We start from the raw sequence: 20,459 nt of genomic DNA on the forward strand, positions 1-20,459 counted from the left end.
ACACCGTTGGAAGGGAGGAGAACCAATTAAGGCGGGGGGTGGGGTGGAACGAGCAGCTGTCTACCCTTAGCAGGAGGGCTCCTGATTACATACCTCTCCTGCTGCTGCTGCTGCTGGCTGTCCAGCAGCAGACTGAAGGTGGCTGCTGCTGTGCACAGGTATATAAAGGCTCAGAGCCTATTATGACACGCGCAGCCAGCGTTCCATTGCCACATTCCATCTACTGCAGGCAGGATACCTGGCTGGCTGAATGTCGCTGAGAAGCTCACAGAGACCGCCATAAGCAACAGTTTAACAGAATGCCACAGACTAATCAACCAAACTTTTTGGGTTGGGTTCTCTTTTATAGTCTGCAGGCATTAAATGAAAGAAGTCAGTGTTCCAGCAGAAGGAGACAACGTTTCAGAAAAGGCATTGTAGCAAACCAAAAAAGAAATTTTAAGCGCAGCAGAGTAACCAGCGCACATACCTGTTAGCTCAGGTGAGTTTAAAAGGCTGCTGTTGATAACAAGGGCATTTGCTAAATAGATGGTGTGTGTGCAACAATATACTGAAAGGTCAATTATATTGTGCAGCTTATCTCACCACCTGTAGTTATTTAGGTGAAAGCTCCAAAATGCTTGCCTAATATGTCTGTTTATCCAAAAGGAAGTAAAAAGGGAGAGCTAGAAAGATAGCATTGCATCACATTACATGGCAATGCAATGCACAGTTGCTGAAGTTGAACCAAAATGAGCTTGTAATCTGGCTTCTGCAACTTTGAACATGAAAAATCCAATGAGGAGAAGAAAAGCAAAGCCAAAGAGTCCATCCCAAAATCCGACAAACAAGCAAAATGAACAAAAAACATTGAATTCAATTCTTTCTGATTTTAGAAACTGCATTAAAGAAGGGGTGCACCGGTCCTGGAGATACTGCAATACCAGGTCAATGCGTGGAGTGGACAGAGCAAGCTCTTTTTCCATCTCCCTGTTCTAAAAATCCATTTAATATATGGTCCCCAGATAGGGGACGTATCAGATATTAAACTGATAAGAACAGATTTTTTTTTTTTTATCGAAAGCCCGAATTCGTGTACAAAACCCGAGTGCGCTTAAAAAAGTGACAAGTGCCACAAAAAAAAGTGCACTAGGATGCTGGTCTTCTTGAAACCCTCTCCAAAAGGAGAAGGGTCCCCCAAACCATTCCCCGTCCCTCCGAGCCAGAAGGCCACAGCGAGGCACAGGGACAAATAGCCACCTCCAGCCGGAGCCAGAGGCGACCCAATCTTACCCTCAATACCTGCCCGAGTTCTCACCCGAGCAAGGCACTGGGAGCCAAAGACTGTGCTCCCCTCCCGGAAGAGGGGAGCCAACAACGCTCTCCTCCCGAAAGAGGAGAGCCAGGGGGGTTCAGGGGGGAGCGGAACCTGATGGCCACACACTCCCCCCCTAGACCTGCCAAGAGAGGAACCCGTAAGGGAACCGCATCCCGACAAAATCCTAGTAAGGACGTGGACACACGTGAAAAAGTGGACACACAGTGACAAAAAAAAATTAAATAAATAGTGAAGGTTTCACAGTATAATACTGCCCGGACCTTCGACCGGGAATTGAAAAATTCCCCATCCTAAGGCCAGAAGGCCCGGAATAAGGGTGTGTGTGAAGAAAGAAATATTGAAGTGCTAGTGCAAATGTGCCATAAACTCAAGTGGGGTTCCCAATCCCAGTGAGTTAAGGCACCCCAGGGTCACCACTCCTGGGGCACTTCACACTTCGGGCTTTCGATCTTCCCCGGCCCAATGGCGTCGATCCTGGGGGGCCATGCTTTCCACCAGATGACTATATTAGCCACCTGGCGTACTAACAAGCACCTAAACCCCAGTGTGCATAATGTATCAATCTACTAGGGCGGCCAACATCCAAAACCGCCTTTTCGAAAGATACTACACTTGATCTTAGCCAAAAGGCCGAGAAGCGATAACCAGAATTGGTTTCAAACTACGGAGCCACCCAAGGATCCTGAAAAGTCCATTTGTGGAGATGAGCTCCTGGACTCCCGTTAAGAAGACATGTTGTCAACCTCTAGATCCCTTACATGCCTGCACTTTTCGGCTTGCTGCTGCTGCAATCCACGCGTTTTAGATCTGCATAACTCCACCTCTTTAAACACAGCACCTTCACCCCCTGCTGTTCCCACCCGCCTCAACACCGTTGGAAGGGAGGAGAACCAATTAAGGCGGGGGGTGGGGTGGAACGAGCAGCTGTCTACCCTTAGCAGGAGGGCTCCTGATTACATACCTCTCCTGCTGCTGCTGCTGCTGGCTGTCCAGCAGCAGACTGAAGGTGGCTGCTGCTGTGCACAGGTATATAAAGGCTCAGAGCCTATTATGACACGCGCAGCCAGCGTTCCATTGCCACATTCCATCTACTGCAGGCAGGATACCTGGCTGGCTGAATGTCGCTGAGAAGCTCACAGAGACCGCCATAAGCAACAGTTTAACAGAATGCCACAGACTAATCAACCAAACTTTTTGGGTTGGGTTCTCTTTTATAGTCTGCAGGCATTAAATGAAAGAAGTCAGTGTTCCAGCAGAAGGAGACAACGTTTCAGAAAAGGCATTGTAGCAAACCAAAAAAGAAATTTTAAGCGCAGCAGAGTAACCAGCGCACATACCTGTTAGCTCAGGTGAGTTTAAAAGGCTGCTGTTGATAACAAGGGCATTTGCTAAATAGATGGTGTGTGTGCAACAATATACTGAAAGGTCAATTATATTGTGCAGCTTATCTCACCACCTGTAGTTATTTAGGTGAAAGCTCCAAAATGCTTGCCTAATATGTCTGTTTATCCAAAAGGAAGTAAAAAGGGAGAGCTAGAAAGATAGCATTGCATCACATTACATGGCAATGCAATGCACAGTTGCTGAAGTTGAACCAAAATGAGCTTGTAATCTGGCTTCTGCAACTTTGAACATGAAAAATCCAATGAGGAGAAGAAAAGCAAAGCCAAAGAGTCCATCCCAAAATCCGACAAACAAGCAAAATGAACAAAAAACATTGAATTCAATTCTTTCTGATTTTAGAAACTGCATTAAAGAAGGGGTGCACCGGTCCTGGAGATACTGCAATACCAGGTCAATGCGTGGAGTGGACAGAGCAAGCTCTTTTTCCATCTCCCTGTTCTAAAAATCCATTTAATATATGGTCCCCAGATAGGGGACGTATCAGATATTAAACTGATAAGAACAGATTTTTTTTTTTTTTTTTTTTTTCCACTCAGATTACAAGTCCCATATTTACCATTTCATGCTTTGCAATGATTTCCAAATGGTATTAGGTTGTTATCCATCATTGTGGGTCATATATCCATTTTTCCAATCTTATTTTATATATATACGTTTATATTATCACAATACAGTTATTCCATATTCTTTACATCACAACATTACAATCTTTACCATTACGATTTAAGGCAACATTCCTCTCTTCAGGCCATATGCTGCCAAGGCATTCAAAAGCCTTCCATCCAGAAACCGACCATCCCAAGCTTCTTCTACCTCTTTAGCCAACGACTGAGGTATTCTGTAAGTTGAAAAAAAACGATGCATATCGCTATAAATGTTATTCCACACTTTGCGCCTTAGACTAGCCTGACTCCCCCCTTCACAACTCTTTAGCATTTTCAACACTTCTTGTCTCTCCTCCATCTCCCTCATATTTTTTTCTGAAACATCCTTTGCTTTACTAGAGTCCTTCCCAGATGACAAAACTCCTTCAATTTCTTCTCTGGCTTCACATGCGACATCCTCTCTTTCTTCTTCACTAGTTTCTTCACCCTCCTCCTCCTCTTCCATATTACTTACAGCACCTTCCTTTTCATCCTGACTGGAGGACTCACTTTCCTCCTGATCTTCTGACTCCCTATCCACCTCCACTTCTTCTTCCAAGCTAGTATTTTCAATCTCAACGTCTGTGCTATCACTCTCAGTATCTTCTTCCATATGATCACCTTCTTTTCTTATATCTCTTATTTGTTCCTCCTTCTTTTGAGATATGTTCTCTTCCGTTTCATCATGGGGGGCAGCTTCAGACTCTTCTTCTTTTCCATCTTCCTTGTCAACTGACTTCTCCTCCCTTTTATTGACAGGACAGCAATCATATAAATGACCACTGCCACCACATAGATTACATTTCTTACTTTTTTCACAATTCTCTGCCTTATGTCCCACTTCTTCACACTTGGCACACCACTGTAATGTACAGGAATCCTTTTCATGGCCATACTGTTTACAACGCCTACAAAACTTCGGCATACCTGTAAAGAACATATCTCCATTAACTGTCCCGATTTTGAATCTACTTGGTGGGAGTACCACAACACCATCCGAACTTTCCTTGAACTTGACCAGGAACCTCCACCTCGTGGTCCAAAAACCATATCGGTTAAACATTTTGCCAGCAGAACTCACTTTCTCACAGTACCGGGATAAAAAGGTCATGATCTCTTCTTCCAATATGAAAGGACTATACATCCTTATTACTATTAGCCTTTCCTTCCTAGGAAAATGCGACACAAAAAAAACACCTTCAAGTATCGAATCTTCCTTCACTAGATCCATTCTCTTCCAAAAGTCAGAAAAGATATCTTCTGAACAAAAAATAACATCATATATCCCTCTCTTCGGGAACTCCAACATAGACAAAACTTGTTCCATTTGAACTTCCAATAGTCCAAACAAAATCTTCTCTACCAAAAAAAACAAGCCAGACTTCTTCTTCTCTGGATCCAAAAAAATAAACCGCACTGCATTCTTCAATCTTGCAAAAACTGGGACCTCTTCACAGGTCAGCATATTTGGGCTTCTCCCGTCCATATCTTCGCACCAAAGGTGGCAAAAATCCTCCTCGCCTACTTAAAAAAAGCAGGCAGGCTGATCGCCCCTCGTTGCCCCGGGACTAATCCGGCTCCCCAAAAGCAGCAAGGGGGTGAAGCCGCACTGCTACATGCAGCGATCCCCCGAGGCCAAGGAGCCGGGTACCCAAGGCACCTCTCAGCCAAGACCAAGGCAGCAACCGGTAGATCACTGCACTTGATCTTAGCCAAAAGGCCGAGAAGCGATAACCAGAATTGGTTTCAAACTACGGAGCCACCCAAGGATCCTGAAAAGTCCATTTGTGGAGATGAGCTCCTGGACTCCCGTTAAGAAGACATGTTGTCAACCTCTAGATCCCTTACATGCCTGCACTTTTCGGCTTGCTGCTGCTGCAATCCACGCGTTTTAGATCTGCATAACTCCACCTCTTTAAACACAGCACCTTCACCCCCTGCTGTTCCCACCCGCCTCAACACCGTTGGAAGGGAGGAGAACCAATTAAGGCGGGGGGTGGGGTGGAACGAGCAGCTGTCTACCCTTAGCAGGAGGGCTCCTGATTACATACCTCTCCTGCTGCTGCTGCTGCTGGCTGTCCAGCAGCAGACTGAAGGTGGCTGCTGCTGTGCACAGGTATATAAAGGCTCAGAGCCTATTATGACACGCGCAGCCAGCGTTCCATTGCCACATTCCATCTACTGCAGGCAGGATACCTGGCTGGCTGAATGTCGCTGAGAAGCTCACAGAGACCGCCATAAGCAACAGTTTAACAGAATGCCACAGACTAATCAACCAAACTTTTTGGGTTGGGTTCTCTTTTATAGTCTGCAGGCATTAAATGAAAGAAGTCAGTGTTCCAGCAGAAGGAGACAACGTTTCAGAAAAGGCATTGTAGCAAACCAAAAAAGAAATTTTAAGCGCAGCAGAGTAACCAGCGCACATACCTGTTAGCTCAGGTGAGTTTAAAAGGCTGCTGTTGATAACAAGGGCATTTGCTAAATAGATGGTGTGTGTGCAACAATATACTGAAAGGTCAATTATATTGTGCAGCTTATCTCACCACCTGTAGTTATTTAGGTGAAAGCTCCAAAATGCTTGCCTAATATGTCTGTTTATCCAAAAGGAAGTAAAAAGGGAGAGCTAGAAAGATAGCATTGCATCACATTACATGGCAATGCAATGCACAGTTGCTGAAGTTGAACCAAAATGAGCTTGTAATCTGGCTTCTGCAACTTTGAACATGAAAAATCCAATGAGGAGAAGAAAAGCAAAGCCAAAGAGTCCATCCCAAAATCCGACAAACAAGCAAAATGAACAAAAAACATTGAATTCAATTCTTTCTGATTTTAGAAACTGCATTAAAGAAGGGGTGCACCGGTCCTGGAGATACTGCAATACCAGGTCAATGCGTGGAGTGGACAGAGCAAGCTCTTTTTCCATCTCCCTGTTCTAAAAATCCATTTAATATATGGTCCCCAGATAGGGGACGTATCAGATATTAAACTGATAAGAACAGATACTACACTTGATCTTAGCCAAAAGGCCGAGAAGCGATAACCAGAATTGGTTTCAAACTACGGAGCCACCCAAGGATCCTGAAAAGTCCATTTGTGGAGATGAGCTCCTGGACTCCCGTTAAGAAGACATGTTGTCAACCTCTAGATCCCTTACATGCCTGCACTTTTCGGCTTGCTGCTGCTGCAATCCACGCGTTTTAGATCTGCATAACTCCACCTCTTTAAACACAGCACCTTCACCCCCTGCTGTTCCCACCCGCCTCAACACCGTTGGAAGGGAGGAGAACCAATTAAGGCGGGGGGTGGGGTGGAACGAGCAGCTGTCTACCCTTAGCAGGAGGGCTCCTGATTACATACCTCTCCTGCTGCTGCTGCTGCTGGCTGTCCAGCAGCAGACTGAAGGTGGCTGCTGCTGTGCACAGGTATATAAAGGCTCAGAGCCTATTATGACACGCGCAGCCAGCGTTCCATTGCCACATTCCATCTACTGCAGGCAGGATACCTGGCTGGCTGAATGTCGCTGAGAAGCTCACAGAGACCGCCATAAGCAACAGTTTAACAGAATGCCACAGACTAATCAACCAAACTTTTTGGGTTGGGTTCTCTTTTATAGTCTGCAGGCATTAAATGAAAGAAGTCAGTGTTCCAGCAGAAGGAGACAACGTTTCAGAAAAGGCATTGTAGCAAACCAAAAAAGAAATTTTAAGCGCAGCAGAGTAACCAGCGCACATACCTGTTAGCTCAGGTGAGTTTAAAAGGCTGCTGTTGATAACAAGGGCATTTGCTAAATAGATGGTGTGTGTGCAACAATATACTGAAAGGTCAATTATATTGTGCAGCTTATCTCACCACCTGTAGTTATTTAGGTGAAAGCTCCAAAATGCTTGCCTAATATGTCTGTTTATCCAAAAGGAAGTAAAAAGGGAGAGCTAGAAAGATAGCATTGCATCACATTACATGGCAATGCAATGCACAGTTGCTGAAGTTGAACCAAAATGAGCTTGTAATCTGGCTTCTGCAACTTTGAACATGAAAAATCCAATGAGGAGAAGAAAAGCAAAGCCAAAGAGTCCATCCCAAAATCCGACAAACAAGCAAAATGAACAAAAAACATTGAATTCAATTCTTTCTGATTTTAGAAACTGCATTAAAGAAGGGGTGCACCGGTCCTGGAGATACTGCAATACCAGGTCAATGCGTGGAGTGGACAGAGCAAGCTCTTTTTCCATCTCCCTGTTCTAAAAATCCATTTAATATATGGTCCCCAGATAGGGGACGTATCAGATATTAAACTGATAAGAACAGATTTTTTTTTGATTGAAGCTGCATCCAAGGCACTGAAAAATGTGACCGAAGTCACACCAAAACAGCGCACGAGGCGAGGATTCATGTGGACCCTTCCGGAGGAGAGGGTCCCCAATAAACCATCCCCATCCCTCCGAGCCAGAAGGCCACAGCGAGGGTCAGGGATCTCCGATGCTCTCCCTAGCCGAAGCCGGAGAAGAGCCGTTTTCGTGCTCCCAGCTTCCATCTAGGCTGCCACCCTAGTGGAGCTGGAGCCTGTGTTGGTTTCTCAGCCCAAAGCTGACCGGACCTCCGACCGGGTTTATAAAAATTCCCCTTCCTAGCCCGGAGGCCAGGAATAGGGGGGGTTGCTCAGAAAGTATGATTGGCAAAGGTGCGGCGTGCTACGAAGCCAAGTCTTTCTGGGGTTCCCAGTCCCAGTAAGCTTGGACTCCCACCAGGGCGCCTACTCCTGGGGCACATTGCTCCAAAGACCTCACACTTACCCAGCCTAGTGACTTCAATCCTGGAGGGCCACGTTTTCCATCAGATAACTCTATGAGCCACCTGGCGTACTAACAAGTGCACCAAACCAGTGTGTAATATGCATCAATTTACTAGGGCAGCCCAAGGACAAAACTGCCTTTTCAAAAGATACTACACTTGATCTTAGCCAAAAGGCCGAGAAGCGATAACCAGAATTGGTTTCAAACTACGGAGCCACCCAAGGATCCTGAAAAGTCCATTTGTGGAGATGAGCTCCTGGACTCCCGTTAAGAAGACATGTTGTCAACCTCTAGATCCCTTACATGCCTGCACTTTTCGGCTTGCTGCTGCTGCAATCCACGCGTTTTAGATCTGCATAACTCCACCTCTTTAAACACAGCACCTTCACCCCCTGCTGTTCCCACCCGCCTCAACACCGTTGGAAGGGAGGAGAACCAATTAAGGCGGGGGGTGGGGTGGAACGAGCAGCTGTCTACCCTTAGCAGGAGGGCTCCTGATTACATACCTCTCCTGCTGCTGCTGCTGCTGGCTGTCCAGCAGCAGACTGAAGGTGGCTGCTGCTGTGCACAGGTATATAAAGGCTCAGAGCCTATTATGACACGCGCAGCCAGCGTTCCATTGCCACATTCCATCTACTGCAGGCAGGATACCTGGCTGGCTGAATGTCGCTGAGAAGCTCACAGAGACCGCCATAAGCAACAGTTTAACAGAATGCCACAGACTAATCAACCAAACTTTTTGGGTTGGGTTCTCTTTTATAGTCTGCAGGCATTAAATGAAAGAAGTCAGTGTTCCAGCAGAAGGAGACAACGTTTCAGAAAAGGCATTGTAGCAAACCAAAAAAGAAATTTTAAGCGCAGCAGAGTAACCAGCGCACATACCTGTTAGCTCAGGTGAGTTTAAAAGGCTGCTGTTGATAACAAGGGCATTTGCTAAATAGATGGTGTGTGTGCAACAATATACTGAAAGGTCAATTATATTGTGCAGCTTATCTCACCACCTGTAGTTATTTAGGTGAAAGCTCCAAAATGCTTGCCTAATATGTCTGTTTATCCAAAAGGAAGTAAAAAGGGAGAGCTAGAAAGATAGCATTGCATCACATTACATGGCAATGCAATGCACAGTTGCTGAAGTTGAACCAAAATGAGCTTGTAATCTGGCTTCTGCAACTTTGAACATGAAAAATCCAATGAGGAGAAGAAAAGCAAAGCCAAAGAGTCCATCCCAAAATCCGACAAACAAGCAAAATGAACAAAAAACATTGAATTCAATTCTTTCTGATTTTAGAAACTGCATTAAAGAAGGGGTGCACCGGTCCTGGAGATACTGCAATACCAGGTCAATGCGTGGAGTGGACAGAGCAAGCTCTTTTTCCATCTCCCTGTTCTAAAAATCCATTTAATATATGGTCCCCAGATAGGGGACGTATCAGATATTAAACTGGTAAGAACAGATACTACACTTGATCTTAGCCAAAAGGCCGAGAAGCGATAACCAGAATTGGTTTCAAACTACGGAGCCACCCAAGGATCCTGAAAAGTCCATTTGTGGAGATGAGCTCCTGGACTCCCGTTAAGAAGACATGTTGTCAACCTCTAGATCCCTTACATGCCTGCACTTTTCGGCTTGCTGCTGCTGCAATCCACGCGTTTTAGATCTGCATAACTCCACCTCTTTAAACACAGCACCTTCACCCCCTGCTGTTCCCACCCGCCTCAACACCGTTGGAAGGGAGGAGAACCAATTAAGGCGGGGGGTGGGGTGGAACGAGCAGCTGTCTACCCTTAGCAGGAGGGCTCCTGATTACATACCTCTCCTGCTGCTGCTGCTGGCTGTCCAGCAGCAGACTGAAGGTGGCTGCTGCTGTGCACAGGTATATAAAGGCTCAGAGCCTATTATGACACGCGCAGCCAACGTTCCATTGCCACATTCCATCTACTGCAGGCAGGATACCTGGCTGGCTGAATGTCGCTGAGAAGCTCACAGAGACCGCCATAAGCAACAGCTTAACAGAATGCCACAGACTAATCAACCAAACTTTTTGGGTTGGGTTCTCTTTTATAGTCTGCAGGCATTAAATGAAAGAAGTCAGTGTTCCAGCAGAAGGAGACAACGTTTCAGAAAAGGCATTGTAGCAAACCAAAAAAGAAATTTTAAGCGCAGCAGAGTAACCAGCGCACATACCTGTTAGCTCAGGTGAGTTTAAAAGGCTGCTGTTGATAACAAGGGCATTTGCTAAATAGATGGTGTGTGTGCAACAATATACTGAAAGGTCAATTATATTGTGCAGCTTATCTCACCACCTGTAGTTATTTAGGTGAAAGCTCCAAAATGCTTGCCTAATATGTCTGTTTATCCAAAAGGAAGTAAAAAGGGAGAGCTAGAAAGATAGCATTGCATCACATTACATGGCAATGCAATGCACAGTTGCTGAAGTTGAACCAAAATGAGCTTGTAATCTGGCTTCTGCAACTTTGAACATGAAAAATCCAATGAGGAGAAGAAAAGCAAAGCCAAAGAGTCCATCCCAAAATCCGACAAACAAGCAAAATGAACAAAAAACATTGAATTCAATTCTTTCTGATTTTAGAAACTGCATTAAAGAAGGGGTGCACCGGTCCTGGAGATACTGCAATACCAGGTCAATGCGTGGAGTGGACAGAGCAAGCTCTTTTTCCATCTCCCTGTTCTAAAAATCCATTTAATATATGGTCCCCAGATAGGGGACGTATCAGATATTAAACTGATAAGAACAGATACTACACTTGATCTTAGCCAAAAGGCCGAGAAGCGATAACCAGAATTGGTTTCAAACTACGGAGCCACCCAAGGATCCTGAAAAGTCCATTTGTGGAGATGAGCTCCTGGACTCCCGTTAAGAAGACATGTTGTCAACCTCTAGATCCCTTACATGCCTGCACTTTTCGGCTTGCTGCTGCTGCAATCCACGCGTTTTAGATCTGCATAACTCCACCTCTTTAAACACAGCACCTTCACCCCCTGCTGTTCCCACCCGCCTCAACACCGTTGGAAGGGAGGAGAACCAATTAAGGCGGGGGGTGGGGTGGAACGAGCAGCTGTCTACCCTTAGCAGGAGGGCTCCTGATTACATACCTCTCCTGCTGCTGCTGCTGCTGGCTGTCCAGCAGCAGACTGAAGGTGGCTGCTGCTGTGCACAGGTATATAAAGGCTCAGAGCCTATTATGACACGCGCAGCCAGCGTTCCATTGCCACATTCCATCTACTGCAGGCAGGATACCTGGCTGGCTGAATGTCGCTGAGAAGCTCACAGAGACCGCCATAAGCAACAGTTTAACAGAATGCCACAGACTAATCAACCAAACTTTTTGGGTTGGGTTCTCTTTTATAGTCTGCAGGCATTAAATGAAAGAAGTCAGTGTTCCAGCAGAAGGAGACAACGTTTCAGAAAAGGCATTGTAGCAAACCAAAAAAGAAATTTTAAGTGCAGCAGAGTAACCAGCGCACATACCTGTTAGCTCAGGTGAGTTTAAAAGGCTGCTGTTGATAACAAGGGCATTTGCTAAATAGATGGTGTGTGTGCAACAATATACTGAAAGGTCAATTATATTGTGCAGCTTATCTCACCACCTGTAGCTATTTAGGTGAAAGCTCCAAAATGCTTGCCTAATATGTCTGTTTATCCAAAAGGAAGTAAAAAGGGAGAGCTAGAAAGATAGCATTGCATCACATTACATGGCAATGCAATGCACAGTTGCTGAAGTTGAACCAAAATGAGCTTGTAATCTGGCTTCTGCAATTTTGAACATGAAAAATCCAATGAGGAGAAGAAAAGCAAAGCCAAAGAGTCCATCCCAAAATCCGACAAACAAGCAAAATGAACAAAAAACATTGAATTCAATTATTTCTAATTTTAGAAACTGCATTAAAGAAGGGGTGCACCGGTCCTGGAGATACTGCAATACCAGGTCAATGCGTGGAGTGGACAGAGCAAGCTCTTTTTCCATCTCCCTGTTCTAAAAATCCATTTAATATATGGTCCCCAGATAGGGGACGTATCAGATATTAAACTGATAAGAACAGATACTACACTTGATCTTAGCCAAAAGGCCGAGAAGCGATAACCAGAATTGGTTTCAAACTACGGAGCCACCCAAGGATCCTGAAAAGTCCATTTGTGGAGATGAGCTCCTGGACTCCCGTTAAGAAGACATGTTGTCAACCTCTAGATCCCTTACATGCCTGCACTTTTCGGCTTGCTGCTGCTGCAATCCACGCGTTTTAGATCTGCATAACTCCACCTCTTTAAACACAGCACCTTCACCCCCTGCTGTTCCCACCCGCCTCAACACCGTTGGAAGGGAGGAGAACCAATTAAGGCGGGGGGTGGGGTGGAACGAGCAGCTGTCTACCCTTAGCAGGAGGGCTCCTGATTACATACCTCTCCTGCTGCTGCTGCTGCTGGCTGTCCAGCAGCAGACTGAAGGTGGCTGCTGCTGTGCACAGGTATATAAAGGCTCAGAGCCTATTATGACACGCGCAGCCAGCGTTCCATTGCCACATTCCATCTACTGCAGGCAGGATACCTGGCTGGCTGAATGTCGCTGAGAAGCTCACAGAGACCGCCATAAGCAACAGTTTAACAGAATGCCACAGACTAATCAACCAAACTTTTTGGGTTGGGTTCTCTTTTATAGTCTGCAGGCATTAAATGAAAGAAGTCAGTGTTCCAGCAGAAGGAGACAACGTTTCAGAAAAGGCATTGTAGCAAACCAAAAAAGAAATTTTAAGCGCAGCAGAGTAACCAGCGCACATACCTGTTAGCTCAGGTGAGTTTAAAAGGCTGCTGTTGATAACAAGGGCATTTGCTAAATAGATGGTGTGTGTGCAACAATATACTGAAAGGTCAATTATATTGTGCAGCTTATCTCACCACCTGTAGTTATTTAGGTGAAAGCTCCAAAATGCTTGCCTAATATGTCTGTTTATCCAAAAGGAAGTAAAAAGGGAGAGCTAGAAAGATAGCATTGCATCACATTACATGGCAATGCAATGCACAGTTGCTGAAGTTGAACCAAAATGAGCTTGTAATCTGGCTTCTGCAACTTTGAACATGAAAAATCCAATGAGGAGAAGAAAAGCAAAGCCAAAGAGTCCATCCCAAAATCCGACAAACAAGCAAAATGAACAAAAAACATTGAATTCAATTCTTTCTGATTTTAGAAACTGCATTAAAGAAGGGGTGCACCGGTCCTGGAGATACTGCAATACCAGGTCAATGCGTGGAGTGGACAGAGCAAGCTCTTTTTCCATCTCCCTGTTCTAAAAATCCATTTAATATATGGTCCCCAGATAGGGGACGTATCAGATATTAAACTGATAAGAACAGATACTACACTTGATCTTAGCCAAAAGGCCGAGAAGCGATAACCAGAATTGGTTTCAAACTACGGAGCCACCCAAGGATCCTGAAAAGTCCATTTGTGGAGATGAGCTCCTGGACTCCCGTTAAGAAGACATGTTGTCAACCTCTAGATCCCTTACATGCCTGCACTTTTCGGCTTGCTGCTGCTGCAATCCACGCGTTTTAGATCTGCATAACTCCACCTCTTTAAACACAGCACCTTCACCCCCTGCTGTTCCCACCCGCCTCAACACCGTTGGAAGGGAGGAGAACCAATTAAGGCGGGGGGTGGGGTGGAACGAGCAGCTGTCTACCCTTAGCAGGAGGGCTCCTGATTACATACCTCTCCTGCTGCTGCTGCTGCTGGCTGTCCAGCAGCAGACTGAAGGTGGCTGCTGCTGTGCACAGGTATATAAAGGCTCAGAGCCTATTATGACACGCGCAGCCAGCGTTCCATTGCCACATTCCATCTACTGCAGGCAGGATACCTGGCTGGCTGAATGTCGCTGAGAAGCTCACAGAGACCGCCATAAGCAACAGTTTAACAGAATGCCACAGACTAATCAACCAAACTTTTTGGGTTGGGTTCTCTTTTATAGTCTGCAGGCATTAAATGAAAGAAGTCAGTGTTCCAGCAGAAGGAGACAACGTTTCAGAAAAGGCATTGTAGCAAACCAAAAAAGAAATTTTAAGCGCAGCAGAGTAACCAGCGCACATACCTGTTAGCTCAGGTGAGTTTAAAAGGCTGCTGTTGATAACAAGGGCATTTGCTAAATAGATGGTGTGTGTGCAACAATATACTGAAAGGTCAATTATATTGTGCAGCTTATCTCACCACCTGTAGTTATTTAGGTGAAAGCTCCAAAATGCTTGCCTAATATGTCTGTTTATCCAAAAGGAAGTAAAAAGGGAGAGCTAGAAAGATAGCATTGCATCACATTACATGGCAATGCAATGCACAGTTGCTGAAGTTGAACCAAAATGAGCTTGTAATCTGGCTTCTGCAACTTTGAACATGAAAAATCCAATGAGGAGAAGAAAAGCAAAGCCAAAGAGTCCATCCCAAAATCCGACAAACAAGCAAAATGAACAAAAAACATTGAATTCAATTCTTTCTGATTTTAGAAACTGCATTAAAGAAGGGGTGCACCGGTCCTGGAGATACTGCAATACCAGGTCAATGCGTGGAGTGGACAGAGCAAGCTCTTTTTCCATCTCCCTGTTCTAAAAATCCATTTAATATATGGTCCCCAGATAGGGGACGTATCAGATATTAAACTGATAAGAACAGATTTTTTTTTGATTGAAGCTGCATCCAAGGCACTGAAAAATGTGACCGAAGTCACACCAAAACAGCGCACGAGGCGAGGATTCATGTGGACCCTTCCGGAGGAGAGGGTCCCCAATAAACCATCCCCATCCCTCCGAGCCAGAAGGCCACAGCGAGGGTCAGGGATCTCCGATGCTCTCCCTAGCCGAAGCCGGAGAAGAGCCGTTTTCGTGCTCCCAGCTTCCATCTAGGCTGCCACCCTAGTGGAGCTGGAGCCTGTGTTGGTTTCTCAGCCCAAAGCTGACCGGACCTCCGACCGGGTTTATAAAAATTCCCCTTCCTAGCCCGGAGGCCAGGAATAGGGGGGGTTGCTCAGAAAGTATGATTGGCAAAGGTGCGGCGTGCTACGAAGCCAAGTCTTTCTGGGGTTCCCAGTCCCAGTAAGCTTGGACTCCCACCAGGGCGCCTACTCCTGGGGCACATTGCTCCAAAGACCTCACACTTACCCAGCCTAGTGACTTCAATCCTGGAGGGCCACGTTTTCCATCAGATAACTCTATGAGCCACCTGGCGTACTAACAAGTGCACCAAACCAGTGTGTAATATGCATCAATTTACTAGGGCAGCCCAAGGACAAAACTGCCTTTTCAAAAGATACTACACTTGATCTTAGCCAAAAGGCCGAGAAGCGATAACCAGAATTGGTTTCAAACTACGGAGCCACCCAAGGATCCTGAAAAGTCCATTTGTGGAGATGAGCTCCTGGACTCCCGTTAAGAAGACATGTTGTCAACCTCTAGATCCCTTACATGCCTGCACTTTTCGGCTTGCTGCTGCTGCAATCCACGCGTTTTAGATCTGCATAACTCCACCTCTTTAAACACAGCACCTTCACCCCCTGCTGTTCCCACCCGCCTCAACACCGTTGGAAGGGAGGAGAACCAATTAAGGCGGGGGGTGGGGTGGAACGAGCAGCTGTCTACCCTTAGCAGGAGGGCTCCTGATTACATACCTCTCCTGCTGCTGCTGCTGCTGGCTGTCCAGCAGCAGACTGAAGGTGGCTGCTGCTGTGCACAGGTATATAAAGGCTCAGAGCCTATTATGACACGCGCAGCCAGCGTTCCATTGCCACATTCCATCTACTGCAGGCAGGATACCTGGCTGGCTGAATGTCGCTGAGAAGCTCACAGAGACCGCCATAAGCAACAGTTTAACAGAATGCCACAGACTAATCAACCAAACTTTTTGGGTTGGGTTCTCTTTTATAGTCTGCAGGCATTAAATGAAAGAAGTCAGTGTTCCAGCAGAAGGAGACAACGTTTCAGAAAAGGCATTGTAGCAAACCAAAAAAGAAATTTTAAGCGCAGCAGAGTAACCAGCGCACATACCTGTTAGCTCAGGTGAGTTTAAAAGGCTGCTGTTGATAACAAGGGCATTTGCTAAATAGATGGTGTGTGTGCAACAATATACTGAAAGGTCAATTATATTGTGCAGCTTATCTCACCACCTGTAGTTATTTAGGTGAAAGCTCCAAAATGCTTGCCTAATATGTCTGTTTATCCAAAAGGAAGTAAAAAGGGAGAGCTAGAAAGATAGCATTGCATCACATTACATGGCAATGCAATGCACAGTTGCTGAAGTTGAACCAAAATGAGCTTGTAATCTGGCTTCTGCAACTTTGAACATGAAAAATCCAATGAGGAGAAGAAAAGCAAAGCCAAAGAGTCCATCCCAAAATCCGACAAACAAGCAAAATGAACAAAAAACATTGAATTCAATTCTTTCTGATTTTAGAAACTGCATTAAAGAAGGGGTGCACCGGTCCTGGAGATACTGCAATACCAGGTCAATGCGTGGAGTGGACAGAGCAAGCTCTTTTTCCATCTCCCTGTTCTAAAAATCCATTTAATATATGGTCCCCAGATAGGGGACGTATCAGATATTAAACTGGTAAGAACAGATACTACACTTGATCTTAGCCAAAAGGCCGAGAAGCGATAACCAGAATTGGTTTCAAACTACGGAGCCACCCAAGGATCCTGAAAAGTCCATTTGTGGAGATGAGCTCCTGGACTCCCGTTAAGAAGACATGTTGTCAACCTCTAGATCCCTTACATGCCTGCACTTTTCGGCTTGCTGCTGCTGCAATCCACGCGTTTTAGATCTGCATAACTCCACCTCTTTAAACACAGCACCTTCACCCCCTGCTGTTCCCACCCGCCTCAACACCGTTGGAAGGGAGGAGAACCAATTAAGGCGGGGGGTGGGGTGGAACGAGCAGCTGTCTACCCTTAGCAGGAGGGCTCCTGATTACATACCTCTCCTGCTGCTGCTGCTGGCTGTCCAGCAGCAGACTGAAGGTGGCTGCTGCTGTGCACAGGTATATAAAGGCTCAGAGCCTATTATGACACGCGCAGCCAACGTTCCATTGCCACATTCCATCTACTGCAGGCAGGATACCTGGCTGGCTGAATGTCGCTGAGAAGCTCACAGAGACCGCCATAAGCAACAGCTTAACAGAATGCCACAGACTAATCAACCAAACTTTTTGGGTTGGGTTCTCTTTTATAGTCTGCAGGCATTAAATGAAAGAAGTCAGTGTTCCAGCAGAAGGAGACAACGTTTCAGAAAAGGCATTGTAGCAAACCAAAAAAGAAATTTTAAGCGCAGCAGAGTAACCAGCGCACATACCTGTTAGCTCAGGTGAGTTTAAAAGGCTGCTGTTGATAACAAGGGCATTTGCTAAATAGATGGTGTGTGTGCAACAATATACTGAAAGGTCAATTATATTGTGCAGCTTATCTCACCACCTGTAGTTATTTAGGTGAAAGCTCCAAAATGCTTGCCTAATATGTCTGTTTATCCAAAAGGAAGTAAAAAGGGAGAGCTAGAAAGATAGCATTGCATCACATTACATGGCAATGCAATGCACAGTTGCTGAAGTTGAACCAAAATGAGCTTGTAATCTGGCTTCTGCAACTTTGAACATGAAAAATCCAATGAGGAGAAGAAAAGCAAAGCCAAAGAGTCCATCCCAAAATCCAACAAACAAGCAAAATGAACAAAAAACATTGAATTCAATTCTTTCTGATTTTAGAAACTGCATTAAAGAAGGGGTGCACCGGTCCTGGAGATACTGCAATACCAGGTCAATGCGTGGAGTGGACAGAGCAAGCTCTTTTTCCATCTCCCTGTTCTAAAAATCCATTTAATATATGGTCCCCAGATAGGGGACGTATCAGATATTAAACTGATAAGAACAGATTTTTTTTTTTTTTTGAAAGCCCGAATTCGTGTACAAAACCCGAGTGCGCTTAAAAAAGTGACAAGTGCCACAAAAAAAGTGCACTAGGATGCTGGTCTTCTTGAAACCCTCTCCAAAAGGAGAAGGGTCCCCCAAACCATTTCCCGTCCCTCCGAGCCAAAAAGCCACCTCCAGCCGAAGCCAGAGGCGACCCAATCTTACCCCCAGCACCTGCCCGAGTTCTCACCCGAGCAAGGCACTGGGAGCTAAAGACTGTGCTCCCCTCCCGGAAGAGGGGAGCCAACAACGCTCTCCTCCCGAAAGAGGAGAGCCAGGGGGGTTCAGGGGGGAGCGGAACCTGATGGCCACACACTCCCCCCCTAGACCTGCCAAGAGAGGAACCCGTAAGGGAACCGCATCCCGACAAAATCCTAGTAGGACGTGACACACGTGAATAAGTGGACACACAGTGACAAAGAAATTAAATAAATAGTGAAGGTTTCACAGTATAATACTGCCCGGACCTTCGACCGGGAATTGAAAAATTCCCCATCCTAAGGCCAGAAGGCCCGGAATAATGGTGTGTGCGAAGAAAGAAAATTTGAAGTGCTTGTGCAAATGTGCCATAAACTCAAGTGGGGTTCCCAATCCCAGTGAGTTAAGGCACCCCAGGGTCACCACTCCTGGGGCACTTCACACTTCGGGCTTTCGATCTTCCCCGGCCCAATGGCGTCGATCCTGGGGGGCCATGCTTTCCACGAGATGACTATATTAGCCACCTGGCGTACTAACAAGCGCCTAAACCCCAGTGTGCATAATGTATCAATCTACTAGGGCGGCCAACATCCAAAACCGCCTTTTCGAAAGATACTACACTTGATCTTAGCCAAAAGGCCGAGAAGCGATAACCAGAATTGGTTTCAAACTACGGAGCCACCCAAGGATCCTGAAAAGTCCATTTGTGGAGATGAGCTCCTGGACTCCCGTTAAGAAGACATGTTGTCAACCTCTAGATCCCTTACATGCCTGCACTTTTCGGCTTGCTGCTGCTGCAGTCCACGCGTTTTAGATCTGCATAACTCCACCTCTTTAAACACAGCACCTTCACCCCCTGCTGTTCCCACCCGCCTCAACACCGTTGGAAGGGAGGAGAACCAATTAAGGCGGGGGGTGGGGTGGAACGAGCAGCTGTCTACCCTTAGCAGGAGGGCTCCTGATTACATACCTCTCCTGCTGCTGCTGCTGCTGGCTGTCCAGCAGCAGACTGAAGGTGGCTGCTGCTGTGCACAGGTATATAAAGGCTCAGAGCCTATTATGACACGCGCAGCCAGCGTTCCATTGCCACATTCCATCTACTGCAGGCAGGATACCTGGCTGGCTGAATGTCGCTGAGAAGCTCACAGAGACCGCCATAAGCAACAGTTTAACAGAATGCCACAGACTAATCAACCAAACTTTTTGGGTTGGGTTCTCTTTTATAGTCTGCAGGCATTAAATGAAAGAAGTCAGTGTTCCAGCAGAAGGAGACAACGTTTCAGAAAAGGCATTGTAGCAAACCAAAAAAGAAATTTTAAGCGCAGCAGAGTAACCAGCGCACATACCTGTTAGCTCAGGTGAGTTTAAAAGGCTGCTGTTGATAACAAGGGCATTTGCTAAATAGATGGTGTGTGTGCAACAATATACTGAAAGGTCAATTATATTGTGCAGCTTATCTCACCACCTGTAGTTATTTAGGTGAAAGCTCCAAAATGCTTGCCTAATATGTCTGTTTATCCAAAAGGAAGTAAAAAGGGAGAGCTAGAAAGATAGCATTGCATCACATTACATGGCAATGCAATGCACAGTTGCTGAAGTTGAACCAAAATGAGCTTGTAATCTGGCTTCTGCAACTTTGAACATGAAAAATCCAATGAGGAGAAGAAAAGCAAAGCCAAAGAGTCCATCCCAAAATCCGACAAACAAGCAAAATGAACAAAAAACATTGAATTCAATTCTTTCTGATTTTAGAAACTGCATTAAAGAAGGGGTGCACCGGTCCTGGAGATACTGCAATACCAGGTCAATGCGTGGAGTGGACAGAGCAAGCTCTTTTTCCATCTCCCTGTTCTAAAAATCCATTTAATATATGGTCCCCAGATAGGGGACGTATCAGATATTAAACTGATAAGAACAGATACTACACTTGATCTTAGCCAAAAGGCCGAGAAGCGATAACCAGAATTGGTTTCAAACTACGGAGCCACCCAAGGATCCTGAAAAGTCCATTTGTGGAGATGAGCTCCTGGACTCCCGTTAAGAAGACATGTTGACAACCTCTAGATCCCTTACATGCCTGCACTTTTCGGCTTGCTGCTGCTGCAATCCACGCGTTTTAGATCTGCATAACTCCACCTCTTTAAACACAG

At 45.7% G+C, this 20,459-nt stretch overlaps 11 non-coding genes and 5 pseudogenes across 11 annotated transcripts; all 16 read right to left on the reverse strand.

Moving 5' to 3' along the window:
* Window positions 1–889: 889 nt before the first annotated feature.
* On the reverse strand, window positions 890–1,074 carry LOC141204305 (U2 spliceosomal RNA). Its single transcript, XR_012275259.1, has one exon. It is a non-coding gene; the product is annotated as a U2 spliceosomal RNA (small nuclear RNA).
* A 794-nt stretch (window positions 1,075–1,868) lies between these two features.
* LOC141204461 (U2 spliceosomal RNA) lies at window positions 1,869–1,960 on the reverse strand (annotated as a pseudogene).
* Window positions 1,961–3,075: 1,115 nt separating this feature from the next.
* On the reverse strand, window positions 3,076–3,260 carry LOC141204382 (U2 spliceosomal RNA). The gene has a single exon (XR_012275310.1). It is a non-coding gene; the product is annotated as a U2 spliceosomal RNA (small nuclear RNA).
* Window positions 3,261–6,213: 2,953 nt separating this feature from the next.
* On the reverse strand, window positions 6,214–6,404 carry LOC141204623 (U2 spliceosomal RNA). The gene has a single exon (XR_012275482.1). It is a non-coding gene; the product is annotated as a U2 spliceosomal RNA (small nuclear RNA).
* Window positions 6,405–7,519: 1,115 nt separating this feature from the next.
* LOC141204236 (U2 spliceosomal RNA) lies at window positions 7,520–7,704 on the reverse strand. Its single transcript, XR_012275203.1, has one exon. It is a non-coding gene; the product is annotated as a U2 spliceosomal RNA (small nuclear RNA).
* A 523-nt stretch (window positions 7,705–8,227) lies between these two features.
* On the reverse strand, window positions 8,228–8,343 carry LOC141204424 (U2 spliceosomal RNA; annotated as a pseudogene).
* Window positions 8,344–9,458: 1,115 nt separating this feature from the next.
* On the reverse strand, window positions 9,459–9,649 carry LOC141204164 (U2 spliceosomal RNA). The gene has a single exon (XR_012275135.1). It is a non-coding gene; the product is annotated as a U2 spliceosomal RNA (small nuclear RNA).
* Window positions 9,650–10,761: 1,112 nt separating this feature from the next.
* Window positions 10,762–10,952, reverse strand: LOC141204624 (U2 spliceosomal RNA). The gene has a single exon (XR_012275483.1). It is a non-coding gene; the product is annotated as a U2 spliceosomal RNA (small nuclear RNA).
* A 1,115-nt stretch (window positions 10,953–12,067) lies between these two features.
* LOC141204625 (U2 spliceosomal RNA) lies at window positions 12,068–12,258 on the reverse strand. Its single transcript, XR_012275484.1, has one exon. It is a non-coding gene; the product is annotated as a U2 spliceosomal RNA (small nuclear RNA).
* A 1,115-nt stretch (window positions 12,259–13,373) lies between these two features.
* Window positions 13,374–13,564, reverse strand: LOC141204627 (U2 spliceosomal RNA). The gene has a single exon (XR_012275485.1). It is a non-coding gene; the product is annotated as a U2 spliceosomal RNA (small nuclear RNA).
* A 1,115-nt stretch (window positions 13,565–14,679) lies between these two features.
* On the reverse strand, window positions 14,680–14,864 carry LOC141204237 (U2 spliceosomal RNA). The gene has a single exon (XR_012275204.1). It is a non-coding gene; the product is annotated as a U2 spliceosomal RNA (small nuclear RNA).
* Window positions 14,865–15,387: 523 nt separating this feature from the next.
* On the reverse strand, window positions 15,388–15,503 carry LOC141204425 (U2 spliceosomal RNA; annotated as a pseudogene).
* A 1,115-nt stretch (window positions 15,504–16,618) lies between these two features.
* On the reverse strand, window positions 16,619–16,809 carry LOC141204165 (U2 spliceosomal RNA). Its single transcript, XR_012275136.1, has one exon. It is a non-coding gene; the product is annotated as a U2 spliceosomal RNA (small nuclear RNA).
* Window positions 16,810–17,921: 1,112 nt separating this feature from the next.
* On the reverse strand, window positions 17,922–18,100 carry LOC141204356 (U2 spliceosomal RNA; annotated as a pseudogene).
* A 768-nt stretch (window positions 18,101–18,868) lies between these two features.
* Window positions 18,869–18,960, reverse strand: LOC141204446 (U2 spliceosomal RNA; annotated as a pseudogene).
* A 1,115-nt stretch (window positions 18,961–20,075) lies between these two features.
* On the reverse strand, window positions 20,076–20,266 carry LOC141204628 (U2 spliceosomal RNA). Its single transcript, XR_012275486.1, has one exon. It is a non-coding gene; the product is annotated as a U2 spliceosomal RNA (small nuclear RNA).
* Window positions 20,267–20,459: the final 193 nt, after the last annotated feature.

This window comes from Phyllobates terribilis, unplaced genomic scaffold (genome assembly GCF_046119375.1).
Source record: "Phyllobates terribilis strain yellow unplaced genomic scaffold, ASM4611937v1 Scaffold_134__1_contigs__length_4944459, whole genome shotgun sequence".
In the NCBI taxonomy this organism is placed as follows: domain Eukaryota; kingdom Metazoa; phylum Chordata; class Amphibia; order Anura; family Dendrobatidae; genus Phyllobates; species Phyllobates terribilis.